This window comes from Diuraphis noxia, unplaced genomic scaffold (genome assembly GCF_037042655.1).
Source record: "Diuraphis noxia isolate RWA-SAM2 unplaced genomic scaffold, SU_Dnox_SAM2 contig0004, whole genome shotgun sequence".
NCBI lineage: Eukaryota > Metazoa > Arthropoda > Insecta > Hemiptera > Aphididae > Diuraphis > Diuraphis noxia.
In genome coordinates, this window is record NW_028301714.1 from 22,501,487 (window position 1) to 22,520,377 (window position 18,891).

Here is an 18,891-nt window from a genome sequence, read left to right on the forward strand (position 1 = left end):
AACTCGCCATCTGAGCAGACTGTCAATATATACTGTTATCATTTTAAAACGTAAAAATAATCGTTTTAACATATTTAAAATTTGTCTATAGTATAATAGTAAGTGATTGCATAACACACAAACAATATAATGATAAATTCAGTATTTAAAATGACTAATGTAGCTTCTAGTATTTTCACTTACAATTTGGAAAAATAAATATTCTATTATTTTTGTTGACTGCTGTATGGGCGGATAGGCCATTTTTGGCCTACCGGAAAATTTTAAAAAGGGGCCCCGCATGAAAAAAAATTTAATAATACATGATATTAAAGGGCCCCATCACCGAAATAGAAGGGGGGGGCCACCGGGAAATGCCCGGTAGCCCGGTAGGCCTATCCGCCAATGGACTGCTGTCAATACTATTGAAACTTCTACATTACTATCAAATCACATATTATATTTATTAAACATTCAAAAAAATGTTCGTTATTTATTATGACGATTTTATAGTAATGTCTACTTAGGTATGAAATATTACTTCTAATAATATTTTGAAAAAAATTTAAAATTTAAACTTTAAGTTCAAAATGTTAAAATACATTTCGGTTTATATTATTTTATAAATTAGATGAAGTAAAATATAAGTATTAGGTATATGCAGGACCGGTGAGTTATTATTGAGTTGAATTCTGTGCAGAGCCGCTAAAATTTGGGCTACCTTAATAATATAATATGGTCGAAAATATTAGATTACCTCAAACGTAAATTAATTTCACTAAACATGAAAAAAAAAATAAATAATAAATATTATATCTTGTTGAAAAATGGGCCGTTAACATTTTTAGGATCGGTTTTAAAACCTAAAACTCGGCGTAGACTGAGTATAGGCTGATATATCTTGCCTACCCAGCACTTACTATTATATTATGTATACGCTTTATTGTAAATTGTAATGTTTTTTTTATGTGATAAATCGTATTGGTCATTGGTATTATCCTACTTTGTGTGGGATTAAGAAATTTGTGCCCCTAGAATCTATATCAAATATATAGCGCCCTTACTTATGATGTCTTGTGTATGAACATAAACCTTTGTTTGAAGGAGCTTTGATCCGACTGCAGTACCAAAACACTCGTTTTAGTAATTACTTATTACTAATTTCAATTATACTAAAAAAATGTAATTTATTGTTTTGTATTAAAAGCAACAGTCAAGATATTATATAGTGACTATTATAAGTATATTATTACGATGAGTGGTACTCATTAAATACGTTTTATAAACACACAACATATACCACATAACCAGGAGTGGCAAATTTTTTGAATACTATGTGCCAAAAATTACCTTTTTTTTCGAGTGTGCCATTAAAAATATAATACATTATAATAAAGCCAATATATATTACAAATATACGTATAACTAATGGTATAATATTTATTCTTCAACAAGAAATGGGTCCCACTGAAAATGTTCGTGTGTTTATATTACTGATAAAAAATAATTATTGTTTAGTGTTTACAGCTATATGGAGTGGGTTGTTTTACTGAAACATAGTTTCGAGCACAAGCGTGTTTTGTTTGAAACAGTTTATACGCAGCAACGGCGGCATAATATATGTTGAGTTCAAACATATACATATATATATATATATTATATATGTTTAAATACGTCGTAGTTATAATATAGTCATTGCTCATTATATATGATAAAATTTGTATGATTGTATTATAGTTAGACCAGACAGGCAAAGATTTAAGACCATATTATATAATGTACCTACTTAGAAATTCGACATAAAATACGACTGACAATTGACATACAACAGAAACTATTATATGTATCATATGTTTGTGTGTGTATATTGTGTATATAATAATACACCTACACCGTTATAGTATAAGTATATCATAATATGTAATTCTCTGGGAAACCATGTGCGTTTCGCCAAGCGATAAAATAAACTCCTAAAGTCTTTGCAACAACTCGAGGAGCCTGATGTTGCATATATATTATATATATATAAGGAAATCTCGACTAATTCTTGAAACACTGCATGCGTGCGTTTCTACAGTGTGTGTGTGGGCAATATACTGCGCGACTATATAATATACATACGATACGTGTTTTCTTAAAGCCGATTCGTTTACATACGAAAGAGCGCACTTCGGAGCGATAATTATTTCGACACATGGAATACTACACAGTATAATATATGTACCGGTATAGACTTATATATACGAACGAAAACGGCAAAACAAAACGCGCAAGCACTCACACTCACGCACTTGTCGTCTATTTTTTACATGTGTGTGTGTGTTATAAGTTTAGAGTGACGGAAAGAGCACATATTATTGGCTTAATGTTTTCCGATCGGCCGAGCGGAAGTGCGAGGGAGTCTTAACATTTTGACGTTTTACCCACGTCGGCGCGGCGCGGCGGTGGCGGTAGTTCCTCATCTCTTGACACACAATTATACTATACTGCACCCTTAATATATATACATATACGCGCACGCGTATTATTTATTCACACTCGTGTTTTATAAATAATATGTGTGTGTGTGTGTCAAATGCACACACACTCACCCACGTCACACTTGTTATTCGAATTTGGCAAATGTGATTAAAACTCTACTTTATACGCCTATATATACATGTATGTGTGTGTGTGTGTGTGCGCGCGCGCGTGCATGTAAATATGTATATATGTACGTATGTGTGTATATGTTGATATATATATATATATCATATGAAAACTATCATGATTCCAGTGTGTACTCTTTTATGATTAGCCGATTATTGTTGTTATGAAGTATGAATTATTATAAATTAATATACACGTACGAGTCTCGACAATATACCCGCTGCGCGTATATTTGCAGTTATAAATTTACTATTTACATAATTAATCCCAGAGACAAGAATTTTCTATTCTCAAGTAAAAAGAACATTATTGACACTCGTATACCTATAATAATTTATCACGTATATAAACACATTTAAATTTTAAATAATTTTTGAAGTTCATTAGTATATATTATGCAGACAGTGTAATACCTATATACAGTTAGACTCGTAGGTACGTAAATGCTTATTAATTATGTAATATTAAATATAATAATTTGTATCTTTTAAAAAAGATGATAACAAAACATCTTGCACGCATTTTATCGATTTCTTAACAATCTATAATTAGTCATTAATAAAATAATAATAATTTAACATTCTTAAAAGGATATATGGTGGAAATACTCTGTGATGGAAGGCATATTTAGTATTTACAATACTGTGATAATACTGGTCATAATGTATAATATATTTTATATATATAGTATTTAATAATTTATTAATTGTTTTTAATTTATATTATTATACTATATTGTATATAGATGACATTCACTAATCGGTATCAAATCACATCTCCAAATTGTTAGTCGAGTTGCAAACTTCCAAATTGCAATACGTGTTCAGTGTAAGGATACAAAATGTATTTTTTTAAATTCATAACTAAACCTTGTTTGAAAGAGTTATACTTTCTACTATTGTCGTTATAATACTTTATATAACTAACTATACACTAATACTTTTCTATAACTATTCCTAACATATAGTATTAACTATTAGTATATTACCTTAAGACTTAAGCTTAAATCGAACATCGCAGAATTTTATGAAAATTTGTATGATTTAATTATTTGTTGACATACATATTTACTTTACTGTTAATGCTTGGGGAAAATATATCCATTAATAATATTGGTGAGCAACACATTTCATGACATAACCTTTAATTTAAGAGAAGAAAAATCTTATTTAACATGCAATGGAAGATCCAGGATTTAGTTTTTGGGGGAGCCCATTGTCCAAAATGCAGTGATAGTTTTGGAAAGTTATTTCTTTATTCACAGATATAATGCTTGGGCAATTTAAACTTTGGCTATATAGTTTTTATGTTGTGTTCAAAAACCTCTGAGCTTGTATATTATATCATTTGGATCAAAAGTAATTTCCCTGCTCCAATCCACTTTTAATAATGATCAGGAGGACCAAATTTAATTTTGTCATCAAATTATAAACCTAACTTAGGCCAATAGGGGTAGGCCGAGTAGAGTCAAGTCTCCTTGGCCTCTCTTAAATCCACCACTGTTGACATTCCTTTTGCCAAAATTAGTATACCTAATTTATTCTAAAATAATTGTTATATCGATTTATAACAAACATAATGTCTGCAACGATAAAGCAAGATTAACAAAAAATGTAGCTTAATGTATTAAAGTTAAGTCAATATGTATGTGAATATTATACTACTGGTAATATTGTATCATCCTTTCATACAGTTTTTGGCAGGGCTGGAATTTATTAAATATATTCTTCAATAATAGAGATAAAGCGATATAAGGGAAGAAACAACTTCCTTTATAATATTAATGACGGGAATATGAACAATAATAATTAATAGGGTTTCAAACTTCAGTTAAGAAATTTAAATAAATAGCCTCCTTTACTGATTATATTGTGTGATTTCTTCCATAATTTTTCAATGTAAATAAGTTTAATCATAAATAATATCTATTTGTTATCAAAAAAATTATAGTCGGGAATATTTAGCGAGAAATATAAATTTAAAAAAAAATAATTATATGGATGATTTATGGCGTAATTTTTCATTTTTAATACCAAACAACGGAACATAAAATAAAATAACAAAAAATTAAAATTGTTTGTTTTAATTAAATAGTAATAACATCATACAATTAAGTTATTTTTGAATAGTTTTACAAAATATAAAATTATAAAAGGAGGAAATAATAGGTATATAAAAATAAGGAGTTGGTGATATCCGCTTTGCTGTACAACTAGAGTAGGTTTCAGTGTGCCTTGTCATTGTGTTATTAAGTAAGTCCCTCAAGCGTTAAATTTGAATTCAATTATAAATCATTGCATTAAAAAATGATTCTGGGTCAAGAATATGTGATTAATGAGAATATTTTATTTTATGGTATATTTATATTATTTTACTTTTAGTAATATGATATAGGTTAAAATAATTTGTTTAAAAAAAATTGAAATATCTAATAATGTAATTACATTGTAGATATAGAAAATGTTATACAAATCTGGTAAAAATATTCAATATAAATGTCTATGATTATTCAGGTTTTAGTTAAATATAAAAAAAACATTATTTTTTAACTCCACATTTTTCCTTTATTTTCTTTTGTTTTTCCTGATTACTTTTAAAATATTGTGAATTTTTACTCTTAATCCCTAAACTAGATACAATTTTGTACCTGAAACCCCTCTCAAAGTTTAAAATCCATGTATTTTTTTTACTATAAAAAATGTCACAATAAGGCACAAAATAAATCCATCATTGTGAAATAAATTCATATACCTATAATATCAAGCCGTTAATCATGCAGCATCTACAATATTTCAGCTTAGAAATGTAAGAATATATCATATTATCATTATTTGGTATGTACCTACCTAAAATATTATATTAGTTAATATTCTAAAATAGTATTAATTACTTGTTAGTGTTGATTATTGTAAATATAATAAATACAGAATATACTTATTTATGTCGTCGAAGTCACAAAATTGAAAATACTGAGACTTGAACTGATAGAATCATCAGTACAAAATAACAATGAAATACGAAAGACAAAAAGATAGTTTATCCGAAATCGTAAAAAAAAATAAAACGCATCAAAGGTGCCTTATTAATATATATATACATATTATGTAATACATAACACGTTATAATAAATAATATTAGTCTATTTGACCGTTCGAAGTTTGTAAAAAAAAAGTGTTTATATTAATATATTATATACTATTATTACATGCATCATCATATGATCCAATTATCTAAAACTTGAGTAAATATAGGTAATTAAAAATTGGTGTTAATATTTCAATTTTATAATCGTTTTGGTATGTGTCTTAGCCAGGGCCGGGCCGAGAGCCTGGTAAGGTGCATGCCTGCCAGGAGCGCAAAATATGCATTAGGAATGGGGGTGCAAAATTTGATATAATTAAATTTGAAAATCTAGGGAGGGGGGCGCAAATTTTTATTTTGTCAGGAGCGCCACTATTGATCGGCCCAGCCCTGGTCTTAGCAAATGTGCTACAAATTCTAAGTTTTTTAAAATCGTGTATTTATTGGAATGTCAAAAAAAATATGTATACATATTATAAGTATAAATAAATAAAAATATGATATAAAAAGAAATATAAAGAATTATTGCATTGATTTGTGAGACACCAAATTGCATTCTACTATGGAAAATAAGTTGAGAGAAATTAAGCACTCTGTTGAACTTTGGCTGAAATACACTGATCTAAACAGAAAAAATTAGGTAATTCTTAATCGACTTAGAATAGGCCACACAAAATTTACATATAGACCCATATTATGGCAAAGACAGATGCATTGTACAATAACATATATCACATATATGTATATTAATCTAAAAATGTAATGCTTTTGTTAAAGCTAATAACTTATGTAGTTGATGCTTAACCAATAAAAAAATTTAAATAAAAAAAAAATTAAATAAATAAAATATAAATATTATTCTCTATTACTTCTATAACTCTGAACATAGCAATACTGTATAGAGTTCTATTAAAATATAATATAATACATAAAGATTATTTAAATTCCAAATATTAAAATGCATATTAAAAAAAAAAAAGATTCCAAATATTATATTATTATAAGAGAGCCTCTTATTAAGAAGATTATTGTACTCGTTTATCGTACACAATATTATGTTTATACTTACATACATTTATTCGCGTTGATGTCCTAAATAATTTATTCCCTCGCGTAAAGATTAATGAAAATATGACTATATGAGATCTTTATACGTTGCAGTACAAGCGACGTATTTCGGATGACTACTCCGTGTGATTTGTGAGCAGGTGTTATCGTCGCGGTTGTGGTGAGTAAATACATTTATATATATCATGTATATGTACACGAGCCGCTGTAAAATACAAATATGATTTCCATAGAGATGTATATTTCCGTTTCTTCGCTCCGTCGCCGCGTATATAACCTAATTTGATTTGGCTGCGATATTTACCGTTCGTTAGAGACTACGGCACAATGAATAATATTATATATTTTAATGCCGAAACAGATTTCATTTGTACCTCATCGCGGAACCGGTAAACATACTTTTTTTTTTTTACTTCCCCTTATATTCATCTCGCACTGCAGATATATAAATCTATATAGATATTGTACAATAATTATATACATGAAACTGTCCCTCCCCCTATCACCCCGACGTCCTTGCCGAATACGCACTGTATACGACGGTGCAGTGTACACCGCTGAGAAGTAATATTATATAATAAGCGCATCACCTTAGAAAATAATAATATAATATAACATTATGTGTGTATATTATAATATTTCGTATGACCGAACGACGGTGGGTGGACGGACAAGTGGTAGGGGTGCATGGGGGTGGTAGGTGGTAGCAGGAAGGAAAGCGCCGTGTCTGTTTTCACGGCGGATTACACACGGAAATAATGGTCCAGTGAGCACACACGTCGCGGGCGGCGCGTGAAAGGGGGACTTTATAATTTCGTATTAGCTCTGAATTTTTTTTTATCGTATTATTATTATCAGCAAAGAAAGGGCCGAACAATCGTGCAAATACAATTTTTTTTTTCGTTCCCCATCTTCCGGTTGGGTTTTTGTTCGGAAGCGACAAAAAAAAAATAAAATAAATAATCGACGAAGATTTTCCAAAAACTACTTTTCACTGTTCATACATTTTAACTTTGTAAAAACATTACAATGTATAATTTAAACATTTGTGTTTTCCCATTTTATTTTAAATTCAACATCTCTCTCTCTCTCTCTCTCTCTATATATATATATATATATATATATATATTGTGTGTTTTCAGTCAAGTGTTTTATTACGTTTGACGATAAGAAATAATGCAAAATCAAGGAGAAGAAAATACTATAGGTACATATATTATTATGTATGATTTAAATCTTCAGGACGTATCGACATCTGCAAGCATAGCATATATGCAGTTTCCAATTTTCAAAGTCGATCGATATCAACTAGACCTATCACCTGCTGTGGCAAGAGTAATCTTGGAGCATCGTACAATTACGCTAGTATTATACTTATACATCTCTCTATGTATATTATGCATAGATTTAAAATAAAACTGAAGCAGTTTTATTATCATCCGGTGAGTGTATAATATGACAGATATAATATATTATAATGTTATAATATAACAGATATACTATACTTTACACTTATAATGAATATTATAAATATCTACATATATTTATATTTACTCATGTGCTGTACATGTATAAGTATAATAGTTATATCCAAGATATGCAAGGTTGAGGATATGGTGTGTGCTGGAGTATAGGTGAAACATTAAAAAAAAAAAAATCTATATTGGACATAATACAAATAGCTAGAACACCTGCATAGTGCATATTATGTTATACTGCAAAAAGTTACTGTTTATAATAATATATTATAATCTATAAAATAAGCTCTTCAGTAGTAAAATTATACATACATTATACATAGAGTATAGTAACGTGGTGACTAGTGAGGCAGCGAGGGTGGTGAATGACGATAGTATCATATATATTATTATTATGATGTAAAAACGAACAACGACAGTATATCTGCAAATACTCGTGTAATGTATATAGGTATATATATATTATATAACCATAAAACTCGTGTCTTATTATGTATGTATATACTACCTGCCTACATCATATTATATACGTACACAAGCGAACGAGCAGCAATAATACGTTTTAACTTTGAGTTTTCGATCCTCGTGCGGATAAGAACGTATTAAAACATGTTGTATACAATAACAATACGATGACGACTACAGAAGTATATACGTATATAATATAATGTATTATTCACGGTCCTTGTCGTGAAATCGCTGCGAACACGCGCCCTTTGACGATCAACAGTTTCTCGCGATGATGTGCATTTTTTTTTAATAATAATAATATCGTATCCGTGAAATCGTGACGGGAACCAAAAAAAAAAAAATACGATATTATAACGACGATGAGGGTTAAAAAACAACTATGTATACGAATATTGGACACACACTTGCATGCTATATATATATATATATACATGTATTATATATATTTAAGTACGCGGTGGTCACGTGTCGTCCGTGTCTTCTAAACCGATGCAGCAATAATAACATATATAACTGCTGCAGAACCGTTAGACCCCTAGCTGGACGCAATAATAAAAGGGGTGAAGAGTGAGTCGGGTGGGTGGGTGAGTCGCTCGCCGCTGTACATTATTATCATTATTACTATTATTATTATTATTATTATTATATAGATCTTATCGGTCGTTTCTGCATGACGTGTTAATATATTGGCACGGCGCACGCGCGCAATGTATTATGATTAAAATGTTGTGTTTGGGAAATCGGCGGCGGTGGCGTGGTAAACGAGACACCGTTTTATGTCGCAGGTCGTCACCGCCACTTGAAATCGGCACACGCCGTACGATGGTCGATTTGTACTTAAATCGCTGATATAATATATTATATCGAAATTAAACTACATCGGTTCAAAGGAATCCATTATCTATGTACAATATATATATATATATATATGTATATCAGTATGAGTAAGCGTGTACAATCTAATGTATATAAAACACGCACTATATAATACTATGTATACTGTCTAAATGTCTTATATATATATAATATATAATATACAATATACCTACATTCATATACATACACCTAGACCTATATACTTCAAACAAACGCGTATGTTATAGCCACGTGTTCTTTATATAATGCGATGTTTAGTTAAAGCCAATTGACATTGGAAATGCGTCCTTTGAGTGCAATGCACTGTTTCACCGTGCTGAGTATATTATTATTATGTATGTATTACAGCCTATAATAGATGAGTTGTGTTTTTATCGTTTGGATACGATTTTTACCGTCGCGTTTTTCCACCGTCCATATGTTAATTTACTAACTGAATAACTCAACTTTGCCCGTGCTATTAATTTTTATATTACAGATTATGTTTAGATTGACTTTAAATCATTATCATTATTAATATTATAATCATAATCATAATTGTTCATTCTTCATAAAAGTGGCGTACTTAGATCTGAACCTTGGAAGGAGGTTAATTTTTTAATCGACATATTAGATGACGTGACATCTGAACATAACAAAACATATCGACTTATCATTAATTTTAATAGATTAATAATTTTTATTCATGATATTATTAATAATAATAATTTAGGTATATTTTTTAGAACATCGATTTTCTATTTATTTTTGAAAAAATACCGACCACTTCACTATTTTTTTTGGTATCTCTCTATATGAATACTTAGATGAATCAATCCATTTAGACGATTTTCCCCCATAGAATTCCTCAGGTATGATTTCAAAGTTTTAACGTTAAAAAGCTCCGTTCTACGTTGACAACTGTGACGGACAACGTAGCGTCAGTTTTAAAATATTGATATACTTTAGGGAACAGTAATACTCATCACAACAATTTATTGCATCCATAAAAGTGCAAGAGAGTTTATCTTCTGTGGCTATCTACCTTTGTTTCCACAATAGAACTTCTTTATTTTCAATATTGTCACATATGGGCTTATTGCGATTGCCCGCTGTTTAACAAATGTACAATAGTTCGTATGCAATTATTGTATTATTGTATATTATTGTATTATATTTCGTTTGTCACTAAGTTTAAGATGACGCTACAGTGCTACACAAGACACAACCATTTGTAAATTACTTGATGGTAAGAAATAAGAATATTATCTGTGTTTGTTTGTGGGTTTTTTACGATAACATGGTTTTTATTTGAGCAATGAGCAGTTTTAATTTACGCTTTTTTATATACGCATAACTTGCTACAAAATTTACTATCGTAAGAAACCCAAACCCAAACACAGATAATTTTCTTAACATCTGCAAGTTTCACAATAGGTCGATTCACTCTAATTTTTAAACTAGTGGAGCTAAACGTGATCTGCTGAGCGTAAATTTGCCATGTTATGTACTTATAAGACAGAAATATCAAATGGATGTGTATAGCGTCCACTTAATAAAACCTTATATATATATATATATGAAAGTACGCAAAAGTACCTATAATATATACGTATATACGGGGTTATCGCCCCCCCTCCCCATTAGTACGCCACAATTTCATCATAGATATAAGATATTTATAAATATCTTATATTATAATATCTTATATCTTATATATACCTATCTATAGATCATATCGATTTATTAAAAATTATTGTTTCTAGGTAATATAGGTACTATCCTAAAAAATGTTAAGTTACGACGTCGAATTTTATCTAATCTGCCCGAGTAACCAATGGAAAACATCCACCCATCAATCAGTCAGGTAGGAGAGTTCTTTTATTTATACATAATAATAGTTAATAAGTTCCGAATAGGTAGTGAAATGTGTAGAGGTTGCACATTTATGATTGGATGGTACACGCTTCCGCGGTTATTCTGCCGCCATACAAATTGGTATCCTGTATAGTCAGAACATAAAAGTAAGCTTGGGTTTAATATTTTATGGATAATCAGAGTGAAGTGTAATTAAACAAATTCGGATTCTGTATTTAAATATACTTTCTAAATAATGTTGAATAAGTATTCGGCACTTCAGGAAGACAATGTTGGACGGTCAACTTCAGGAGCATGACGTCGCTGTTACCCCAATGACTACAATTACCGTCACTTCCACAAAAATATAAGTACAACTCTTCGTCGTGCTTGTAATTTTAAGTCATGGACACGATTATTTTCATCACGATTAAATAATTCATGTCATTACTATATACGTTATTACATTACAAATATAAATACGGGGATACATTTTTTGAAAATATCTTGTTATACAGAATAAACACAAGAATGTATACTTACCTACATTTTTCAAAATGGAATTTTTTTTCTTAATGCAAAATAATACGATTAAAGAATTATATTTGATTAAATGCAAATGTATCTTAATGGCCAAGTATATCAGGTTATCTAGAATTTAAACTGCAAAATATAGGATACACATTATAGAACTTACACTGTTAAGAAAGATTCCATATTACTATATCAGATAACAGTATAGTACGGTTTAATAATATCAAACTATAACATAAAATGGATAAATGATATTGTATTGACATATTTTGTTTTTATTAATTGTCATTGTGTTATACAATATAATAAGTAATATAAATTATTCGGCACGGCTCGGAGTCACAGTAGTGTTATTGTATTCATGAATAACGTTAATATTTTAATGATTAGTTTATATCAATATAATTTACATCTATATCTTAGAACCTGAGTAGAAACGCGAAGTACACGTTTAAGCAATTCAATTTGTCAACGATATTTCACCATCGCAGTGTCTTTTTAATTACTCATTTTTAAGACGTTCGTTATATAGGATGTGGATTTAAATGTTTTTCATAACAATTATATTTCCTGTTTCGTAGCGTAGTCGGACGTGTGACAAACCTTTGCACATACACACAGCCCGTAATAATATTTATTATTATTAATATACGATGACAGTGGAGAAAAATCTCGAGACTTCTCGCAGAACTCAGGACGCGTGCATGCCGTATACCCTCGGGGTAGGTGTTGTGTTCTATATTTATATGTGTGTACACACTACGAGCAACGGGAACGAGCTATAACACTGCGTGTGTGTGCTATATAGCATATATATTATATTGACGGGCCCAGTAATTGAACTGGAACCCTCTTTGACAACCGAACTGTCAATGTTGTGGACGTTGTGGTATATCTTATCGGGAGAAAAAATCCTTTTCCCTCTCTAACTTTACACACACACACGTACATACACACACCGTGCAGTATCCGTGTGTATATAATATGACACCTCTGCCAACACTATCCTAAATCTCTACATCCAATGTACGATATTATATAAAATGATGAGTGCAGCCGCAGCGACGTACGTGGAGGGTAACTTTGTGTAATTACTGTGTTACATATTATTTATATATATATTTATAATGAGTGTGGAAATGCTCGATGTACGATTTATTATAAATTTATGTATATATACAGATTATAATATATGTGCGTGTGTGTGCAGCAGTGTAGCCTGATGTAAAAGATAACCACAAGATCTGTAGAGGAGTGTATATATATGCATATATAATATCATCCATGATGAACAGACGAAATATACAAAGTATAGATTATTATTATTATTATATTATAATTAGGGAACAGACTTTAATACCATAAAAAGTAAGAAAAACGTCCTAAAAAAATACGATTTAATGCTATAAAAAAATGCACTAAAAAAATACCCTAAAAACTTCAAAAATGTTTTTAAATTCAATAAAAACCGAATTTGGAAATTAATGTTTTTGGACATTCAGAAAAAAATCCGTTCCCTAACTATAATTATATAACTTATATATAGTTGAGTTGTGTCAATTGTACAATCTTGCGACATCACCATCAAAATCACACTTGTGGTAGTTTTTGTTCCTAGTTTTAATATTCATTTAAAAACCACAGGAACTCGAATTTTATAGTCTCAATAAATCAAAAATAACCATGATGGGTACCCGAAATAAAATCCGGTGCAAACCATTTGCGCCCATCACACCTTTTTTATAACCCACTTGCGTCCGAAATATTTTTAATAAAAATGTGTTAAACCCGTGCGATGTTGCCAAACTGTATTTTGCAGGAATACAAGCAATACTACTATTATTACCTTATAAAGTTTAAACTATTGTACATATCATTTTTCCCGTTTTAACTATTTACGTTTTTACGTTACACTCTTATCGATATTATCGAATATTGTATTATACTATGACGTGTGAAAAAGCAACAGTATTCATTTTTATAGATCTTAGGGCTTATAAGTATACTCTGTATATATCAGGTAGGTATTTACAGCAGTATTGTGCAGCGTGACTACCTAAACTATTGTGTGAGAGGGATATTAGCTAAACTAAAAATAATTGTAATCTGTGGCTTTTACAATCTGTAGAGTTAACATGCTTTTCAAGTTAAAAATATGTTCTGGTGGAATTTTTTGCATGTTATAAATTCAACTCTAAAACCAATTATCTATAAACCGGTCGAATTTAAGTTCAAATCATAACAATATGCTCAAGTTGGAGGGAAAATTTAAATAGTAAATGATAAAATATACAAATTTACTTATATTAATTTATTCACGGTGTATGTTGTTCATACGGTCAATCATTTACGCACATCACTCCGGCCCCATCTGCCCGGTCACCCATTTAAAATTTTTGAAAATTTTCTTTACCATTATTTTGTATGACTGTTTTCATAAGAATTTATTATCTTTGAAAGTTCGAATTTTGACAAAATGTATTAAACTGAAAATTTTCAAATTATTTTGAAGAGATTACCCTAATACCTCTGTGTTCGAATTTCTTATTTTTATTTTTAACCATTCATTGTACTATAATTTGTACGAATTTGAATCAACAATTTCAAAATGTGTACCCAAATATTTCTACTGGGAAAATCAATTTTTCTGTTGGGGTGCCACGGTAACGTTACCCCAGCACCACCAAAACTGATTAATATTTAATGCATTTAAAAATTGATTTTTCCGATGGAAATATTTAGGTACAAATTTTGAAATTTTTGGTACAAATTATTAGTATGCAAATTACAGTATAATTAATGGTTAAAAAGACATTTGAACTTAGAGATGCCAGGGTAACCCACCTAGCTTTTATTAAGTTATTAAAAATGTATAAAACATTTAACTTTTATAGGTAAGGATTGAAAATTTAAAAATTAAAACAAGGTTTCCCGTAAGTAGTTCATACTGCAACTAAAAATCTAAAATACATACAAGTACAGATTTTAATTTTAAATTTATTTTATATAGGAAGTATCTACATTTTTTTTTTTTTTTTTTGTAATATTATAACAGTATTATTAACTTAGAATAAAAAACCGTCTCCGCTCAATCATTTTTCATATACAATAATATTATATCATTGAATTCAAATTTACTACTGTCCACTACAAAAACTTATACTTGTAACCTACTGGCAATGGTACTATCAATTATTATTATAACAAGGGTGGCGAAATTTTTTTGGGCTGAGACGCTGAGTACTTAATGTTCACAATAAAAAAAACTTGACAATGTATTTTTAATATATTCAGTCAAGTCGCGAAAAATCTTGTATTGAATTTTCAAATCTTAGATTTAAAAAGATAAAGTTTTATGAATTTTTAACTCACAATAAATTGCAAATTTACCAATGTATAATTACATAAAAATATTGTACAATTTTGTACAATTGTATACACATTATACCTATATACATTACATTGTACTAATATCATGTTTTATATTTTATATCATATAATAACATATTTTATTAATTCAAACCTGAATGGAATTCGCAAAAAATATAATAGTGAAAAAAATCAAAAACCACACTAAAATTTAGGTAAGGGGCGGGGCTGGGGTGACAACGGCGTTTTTAAGTATTTACGATTGTCGCTGAACGATGGTCTTACGAATTTCAAAAATTTATACAGATTACATATATTAAATATTGGTTAGGAAAATTTTCAAAAAATTGAAATGGGTGCCGCCACCCTGGTTGGGCCACCCTGATGAGCGTCGAAATTCAAATCGGCAATAAGATCTAAATATTCATTTGTGGTATTAGTATTAGATTCATCACCGCAATAAAATTGGTGTTAGTAGCACTAGTAGCATCAGTAGTGATAGAACCCGATGTATTTTGATCAATAGCTATTTTTTGTTGAAACTGTAGAACTTACGTACGTAGAACTTGTAGAACTGTAGAAGTATTTGTGGATTTATTTTTGATAATGAAAATGTTAAATAATTTTTTACTTTCCATTGTTAAGTTTTAAAAAACGATGAAATGATAAGATTGATGTAAAATTCAATTCATGTAAAATTAAAGATACACTGTGGCTTGGTGAGGCGCGGTCGTATTACGCTCAATCTGCGGAAACGCACTGAGCGTACGAACCCGCCGCAGTTGCTAGCTCCCGGGTGGGTGACCACCCGGGATTTTTAGCAACATATCCTTGCCAAACATACACAAACACGTGTTACAACCCTACCAACTCAAAAACCTACAAACAAATATATAAAAATAACTCCTACCGTACCACCTCCACACCCAATGGCCTATGTTGCCGCGGGTTCTCCTCAAAAAAAAAAAAAGATACACTAACGCTAAAGATTAACGTAAACGCTGATTTTAATGAAGAAAACGACAAGCGGATAGCGATTACGTATAACCAAAATATAAATGCGTTCAGAATTCAGATAAGCGTACTAAATAAAATGGTCTCGGGGAAAGACCTAATTTGCTGAATTTAACAAAAAAATAAACTTTCAATTTAATACCTACCTATCGTGCATTTAGTAAAGAGTATATCACTGTATCATCTTTATCAGCTTACATTATGAGTAGGTACCTATCTAAATATTAGAGATCTGCACAAGCTGATAATTTTCAGCCCTGTAAAATTTTTTTTGACAGCTCGGTCTAGTCCAGGAATAGTTTTTGGTGTGTAAGCCCATGGCTATATATATTTGATCAGCACTTTTTAAAAATTGCCCTGACGGGATAAATTAATTTAAAACTAAAATTATGGCCCTACTTGTCACATATGGATAATTTGTCGTAAGTAACTAAGCCTAGCTTGTATAGACTCATTTTATTTAATAATTGCTTGGTGCTGCTCAATGCCCACCTAAAAATTGTATGGATTAAGCACGGCACGGTTATTAAGCCATATATTTTCGTTTGGCATGACCCAGGTAAAATATTTTGTGAAAAAGCCCAACCCGAAGTTTTTGTAATTTGATTTAAGGAAAGCCCGGCCCTAACTTTTGTTTCAGAAAATGGTCCAGCCCGACCAGGCCCTATAACTTTTGTAGAGGTCGACATGGGCTGTCTTGCATATTATAGGACCAGACTCGACTCAAAGTCTGCCCGAGTAGAGCCAATTCCGGGCTGGTCTGGGTAAGACCGGGACCGTGTAAGTCTTTACAAAATATACATTTAGACCACTTAGTATATACCATCGCGATCATGTGATAGCAATAATAAAACATTGTCATAATAATTTAGGGTCAAAAATCAAAATTATACATTTATTCCTACAATATCAGTGATAATTTATAATTTATTACTAACATGGTCGTCTCCATAACAAACAATATTACGTAAATATAAAAAAAAACACAGTAAACATTCCCTCCTCCCCAATTTCCACGTTAATTTTCAAAAATTGTGCCCTCTCTAAAGTCTAATTAAATTATCAAGGGTCAAATAAAAATTTTTTAATATTAAATTGTAAATACCTATAAATAGATAAGACGAGTAAACATTTTGTCGTCCATGTTAGTCTAAATAACGAATTTTATCTCAGTTCTTGGTTTAAAATTTTAAATATAGTTTTTATAGGTAAGTACATATATTGACATAGGTAACGATTTTTAGGAACAGACGTAATCGAGGTGGTCATCAAAGAGGATTGATATCAATTCACCTTGGTGCCTGGTGGACGGTAGTCAGAAAATAAAAGCCAGGGAAAAATAATCCACGGAAAAAAAAGCCTAATTACAATAATTAAATATTTAAATATATATATATCAATTAAAATAAAAGTATTAAATTAGGTATTATTTAAAAATTGTTTTAAAAATATCTATACCTATTATATAATCAGCCAACACAACATTATATTATGTAAAATTAAACAATTGTAAACTTGTAATAGCATATAATATGCTGAAACATTTTAATATATTTAAAAAAAAAAAAAAAATGTTTACACACTATTGGTCAAATATATAAAAATAATTATAATTAAATTTACAAAACAATAAAATTTTTAAGTATTATTAAAAATGTTTAAACATTGGTCATATTGTATACACATATATATATAATTATTAATACACAGGTTATATGTTAATTAATTTAAAATTTTTAACACAGTTGATCACGCTGTATAGTCCGTATTCATATATAAAAATAAAATTGTTAATATTATAATATATATTGAATAAAAATAATATAATATTTTGTGGATATTATCTTGAAATTAATTGATTTATGTCTTACACCCTAGATATGTATAAGTATAATGTATAACTTTGTACAGGTTGATTCTTTTTTAAATGTACATGTTGCAGTATTATGCAGAACTACATGCTATCTTGAAATAAATAAATAAATATATAATTTTAATTTAAACTTTTTGTTTAATAAAATCAATACATTCATTGCTGCTTAGAATCTAAAATATATTTATTACTATAATAATAATAAATAATAACATATAACCTATGTATTAATATATATATATATATATATATATATATATATATATATATATATATATATGTATACAATATAACCAATAATGTGTAAGACACTGCGGCATACAAGGTAATGAAAAAGCAGACCTAGAAGTGTCAAAAGCTGGCTCCTCCCCAGACACCCCATTACTCAATATATACACATATGAAGACAAAAAAAAACAAATCAAACAAGTCCTAGACCAAAAATGGCTCACACAATGGACTAACCAGCATACTAAGTTAAACCAAATAAAAAACAACACACAGATATGGCAAAACCCCGGACTAAATAGGAAAGAGGAAACCATATTAAATCGTCTAAGAATAGGCCACACACAGGCACCTTATGGAAAAAAATGATCTCCCCATATGCGAAATGTGTGGAGTGGACTTCACAGTAAAACACATTATTACTGAATGCCAAAA